Source organism: Macrobrachium nipponense, chromosome 39 (genome assembly GCF_015104395.2).
Source record: "Macrobrachium nipponense isolate FS-2020 chromosome 39, ASM1510439v2, whole genome shotgun sequence".
Lineage (NCBI taxonomy): Eukaryota > Metazoa > Arthropoda > Malacostraca > Decapoda > Palaemonidae > Macrobrachium > Macrobrachium nipponense.
The window spans coordinates 25,575,483-25,581,697 of record NC_061099.1 but is presented as its reverse complement, the minus strand read 5'-3'; positions in this window follow the sequence as shown (position 1 = coordinate 25,581,697).

The window sequence follows — 6,215 nt, the reverse complement described above, 5'->3', positions numbered from 1 at the left end:
CTAAAAACAGCAAGGATAGCTTTCGGGAGTCTGTTCGGTTCCCCTCCATTTGAAGACTCGGGCTACTATGAGGAATTTTTAATTATTATTATTATTATTATTATTATTATTATTATTATTATTATTATTATTATTATTATTATTATTATTATTATTATTATTATTATTATTATTATTATTATTATTATTATTATTATTATTATTATTATTAACATATTTTAACTATAAGAGCAAACCTCTAAGATGAAGCAAATACATTATTATTATTATTATTATTATTATTATTATTATTATTATTATTATTATTATTATTATTATTATATCCTTTTTCCTGTTCGTTTACGCATATACTCATCTACTACTACTCCCTATTTGCCAGTCCCTCTCATCACGTATGCCAAAGATAGAGAGGAAATGTTTGCATAACAGATGAGTTCTGTACGCAGTGTAGTACTCTCAGCTGCCCAACTAATTAGATTACCCCTGAATAGAATATGCACGAGCTCTATATGAAATTAGTTTCGGAATTAGTTCCGAATCTTGCCAGCTCATTTAGACTGGGTGATGGAGGGTGTCGCTACGATAATTTTGACGGTATCCTTGTAACATATACACGCGAGTTCAAGAGATGCAATTCATTGCTCTAAGGGACAGAATTACGAGTATTCACGGAAGGAGATTTTGCGAAGTAGATTTCCGATTATTTGATACATTTACACCGTATATTAAAATATATATATATAATATATATATAGTATATATATATTAATATATATAGATATATATATATATATATATATATATATATATATATATATATATATATATATATTTTATTTATTACATTGTTAATTCTTCATGGCTGTATTGCATATTAGGTACAAGTAAAATGCCATTATTATGTGATATGTTTTGCACTATTTATATATATATATATATATATATATATATATATATATATATATATATATATATATATATATATATATATATCTTGGTTGCTTTATTTCCTACTACAAGGGGTTATAGTAACGCCTAAGAGAAATATAGCAATATTATCTGTTATCATAGGCAGTTTTTTCTCAGAATTTCGAAGTAAAAAAAATAATACACTTAATATACTCTAACCTAAAGACCATGAAACAAATACATGATGAATTATTTAGCATTTCAAAACAAACAAAAACATTAACGTTAAGTATCGAATATTCTTTCACGAACTCCCTTATAATTGTGTCTTCCACAAGCAGCACAGTGCTTGTAAGTGCTTGTGGTCAAGTTCCTGGTTGGTACCTGAAGATTTGGACCGAGAGCGAATTGTGTTGTGGTTACCGGAAACGGTCTCATAATCTTAGGGTTAGGATGATTTCTTATACTCTTATTATTATTATTCACCGAAAGTTGGCTTTGAAAATGATATTGGTATTTAGCAGTCCTTCTGCTACATAGTTTATTATTATTATTATTATTATTATTATTATTATTATTATTATTATTATTATTATTATCATACCAAATGATTATTTATATTATCATATTTTTTAAATTTTTTCAAATTTAAAGTTTTATTATTATACAAATACCAATGATTATCATTTTTTTTATCATACAAACAATAAAAATGAACCCATCTTTACCATGACTATTGATTTAGGGGTTCGTAATACGTGAGTCTGTGTGTGATAGTTTGTATTTGAAGGAAAATACATACGTGTATACATAGAGTATGTATGTATGTATGTGTGTGCGTCTCAATACATTTACTGCCCCTGTTTAGCTTCCTTATATTCGTCAAGTGTCCCTTTTCAACGGAGTGTTGAAGAATGGATTTATTTTTAGTCGAATGGGAATTCGGTTACATTGTGTACCTAGGAGACTGAAATTCTCTCTCTCTCTCTCTCTCTCTCTCTCTCTCTCTCTCTCTCTCTCTCTCTCTCTCTCTCTCTCTCTCTCTCTCTCAGAAGTATTGAAACGTTTCACTTTATATTATTTTATTATTATTTTGTTAAATGTATATTTTCCTATATTAATCTCTTCTAACTAGATGTGGCTATTCTTTAAAATTATAATTCTATGTACGTTTATAAAAAAAATTTCATTCTAAAATCATTTGATGAAAAGACACAAAGCAATAATGGGGTTTTCTCGACATCTTTTTTCACTGATAATCACTTTTTTTCTTTCTTTCTTTTTTTTACACCTCCATCACGACTTTCGTCTCGACAAATGTTGTCAGTAATGACAAAGCAGAGAAGACGAAAATAACGAGCACCCTTTACAAGTGAATGGGTATTTTCACTTCAAAACACCTTTTTTTTTTTAAGGTGTCACTTTCTCTTGACAAACACTTCTTGATGTGCTCTTTACAAGCAGTGAGGAAATACAGTCACGTATTTCTGAAATAATTTCTTTATGAATTTAGTGATCAGCTGATATATCTTTTTTGTAGAACGATTGCTTCATTTGTTTCTGAAATTAGTTTTTAAATAATTAAAATTTTAGCTAATTTATCTTTCATATGCGACCTTCGTTTCGTCTGTGATCGTTAATTCTTCTTTTATCTGGTCATGTGTTATTTATCCTTATGACAGAATGGCGTTTTACATTTTAACAAAATTAATATTTGGGGAAAAAAATCTCTATCACGAGAGTATATAAAATGTTCTATGGGGTCCACAATAATAAAAATGTTAAAAGTTCTTGTGTAATTTATAAGCACTTTATAAAAGCTTTCGAATCCTTCTCTGGGCTCATCTTCAGTCCAAAAGCAAAATGAAGATGAACCCAGGGAAGGGTTCGAAAGCTTTCATAAAGTGTTTATGAATTATACAAGAACTTTTAACATTATTATTATTGTGGACCCCTTAGAACAAAATTAATAATAGTTCTTCACTCAGAGTGGAAGATGAAAATAACGGTCAGACATGGTAAGTGAGTGACCAAAGTACGACCAGCAGCGACTGTCAATTTCTGGAAATAAATCAATGAAGGAGATTTTATCAGAAACTTTTACATTTTGAGTCATTCCAATTCTGGTTTTCATGAGGAACTGTGATTTAATTAATAAAATCTGTAAGTAATAAAAACATGCAAACCCTTATAGCATTTGTCGAATATAAATTTTTTTAAATTTTACTTAAATTATTCTGAATTTAAAGATACCTTTTTAGTGTGTATGTATGGAAGCATGAGTAAATGTATTTATTGTGTGTATGTGTTCCAGTAAGAGAGCATGTGCCTATGTGCAGTTTTTAAGTTAATTTTAATTCGTTCATCATCATACTGAATGACCTATTGGGTCCCAGTGCTTGGCCTCAGGCCTAGACTTGGTGTTTTACGCTAATCCTTCGGGCCAGCCCTAAGGCCGGTTATTCACGCTCAGGTTTACCTGTCAGTCTCCCTGTCAGTTCATCGAAACTGACGTTAAAACTTGAGTGTGGAGGGCAGTTTGTGGGCGGAGTCAGTCCACTCGCCAAAACTGATGAACTGATGGAATTACCTGAAGTTCTTTCGACCGACTGACAGGTGATCGCGCGTGTGGACTTAGGGTAACCGACGATTTTATTTAATTTTTATGACAGTTCGCTGTTGGATTTCGCCTGGGAAGGATCTCAACCGCTCCGACTAAAATATGAATAAACTATGTATAGGCCTAAGTAATTCCAGTGTTAGACCCTGCAGTGCTATTTGTAGACCGTTGTGAGTCCAAATCATATATAATAAATAAAAACTATTTCCATGTGATAACTACAATTTGGTACAGGCCTAGGCCAGTGTCCTGCCTTTTTATGAAAGGTGTTACTAGAGAAAGTAGGCTTCACGGTCCATTTCTTAAATAACTGAACCAACCCCCAGGTCAGATTTAACCTTATTCATTAATATTACATGAGAATATACATCTCTCTTCAATAGGCAATATTTAGGAGATACTCTGATACGCCCCTTTGCTTCTCTCCTATTTTGAAGTGAATTGTCGCAGCAGCTAGTCTAAGTAGCACTACATCCTTATCAGCCAGCGGAGTTTCCATCGCTGCCTTTATAATGTTGCTACGACGAAGGCTGGGCCTGAAATGAGGGCAATGACCTCGAGTTGACTGTCCGACTGATAGTTCTATTCTTGACGCGTGGACGCCCATTCCTCGAACGGTCGTGGGTGGGCTGACAGGTAAATCTGATCGTGAATACCCGGCCTAAGAGAGTTGAAAATCAGCTCAAGTGGTCTGGTTAAACTTCTTATAATAATAATAATAATAATAATAATAATAATAATAATAATAATAATAATAATAATAATAATAATAATAATAATAATAATAATATCCACTCATTTATCTTTTACATTTTTACTTAATAAATCTTATAATTTTTCTTCATTATCAAGAATTCTACTTTTCAGGATAACTCTGACTACAGATGTACAAAGATGGCTTTAAATTTAAGCGCAATGAAAAATATTTCTTCATTATCATGGATTCCACCTTTTCCCTTTTTTTTACATTTTTTACATAATGGATAATTTTGTCTTTCTTCATAATCGAGCATTTTACCCTATTCTTTATAGCTCTCGGCTACAGATGTATGAAGTTTACATAATGAATAATTTCATAATTGTTTTTCATAATCAAGCATTTTACTTTTCTTCACTCTGACTACAGAGTCAATTATCACTTAATTAACATCAAAACTCCTTATTTTTCGTACCTTGCTCTCAGCACGGAGACTGAGACATAAAGACTTTACAAACTTCCTCTAGAAGGGTGTATCAAAGACCACTTTGCTGTAGAGCACTCGTTCTCCTTTATCAAAAACCTCAAGACGCCTTTGTCAAAGAATTCCACCTTTGCCGTTCGATAGATTGTTGATCTTTTTCAATAGACGTAGGAAGGCAAATGTACGTAAGGTGAACTGTTTGTGAATAATTTCTTTTTAATTGCTTTGTGGTCTTTCGGTGGGTCCGGGCTGAGTTTTCTTTGTGTTGCAGAGACCCTGCTCTCTCTCTCTCTCTCTCAACTTTTGAAAACTGGAAGTTGAAATGTAGATACTTTTTATCTTCATCATTTTTCTGGTAGCAATGTACTCCATCGTGTTGTTATTATTATTATTATTATTATTATTATTATTATTATTATTATTATTATTATTATTATTATTATTATTTCGACTACTTTCTTTTTCACCATGAGTTGCTATTATTGATCTTAATTTTCTGGGAATGGACACGCTAATCCTAAGATTACCATAATATTTTCAGTTTACTTAAAAGTAGTAGTATGATAACAGTCCCTGATATTTCATATTTTCGAGTATACAAAACTTGATATGCAGAATTTTTCCATTATTGTATTTCTTCTGTGAATAATAAACAAGCTCACAAGTAGCACAAAGTTGATCATGTCAATCATATCTCAAAATTCCAAAGATTTATTTATTTTTGAGACTTATCTTTTTTTTTAAATGTAGTTTCATAATATGCACAAGGTTACCAACACGCACAGTCGAATCATAATTGTAGTATATGTCAACACATATTGTAGTATATGTCAGACAAAATCAGAAGATAGTATACTGTTTACAGACACTATTATCGATAATTCAAAACAAAACAGAAATTGTCATCACTGATTTGAAAAAAAAAAACACGAAAACTGAAAATCACTGATAAAAAAATAAAAATAAATAAAAAGTTTAGGCCACACTGATACCGGAAAGAGAGATGGCCAAACTGCACATGCGCCAACGAGGGTGAGATTAATACTGACACAGCGACTCTAAAGGCGACGAAGCAAAAAAAACTCTCTCTCTCGTCTCTCTTCCTCCTCTCTCCATCACCTTCTCCCCTCTCCTCTCGTCTTCGTCTCTCATCTCTCTCTCTGGGGGAAAATCCTGCGGCTCGTTTCCCGCAGGTAAAGCAAGGAGGAAGCTCATTATATTTAAAAGTGGTTAAAGCTCATCAGCTCGGTGCCGTATTTTTGCACGAAAAAGAAAGAAGAAGAATGTCTTGTTTATATTTTTAAAAGTGCTGAGACTTCCTGGAGGGGAAACTAGGCGAAGGCTTTCACCTCTTTCGGGGGCTAAAATGCATCACCTTTCGCGTTTTAGTTTATTGCCGGCTGTGATGCCGTATTTCTCGATGTCGCTGTAATGACCATTTGAGGCTCATTTCTCTCTCTCTCTCTCTCTCTCTCTCTCTACACACACACACACACACATATATA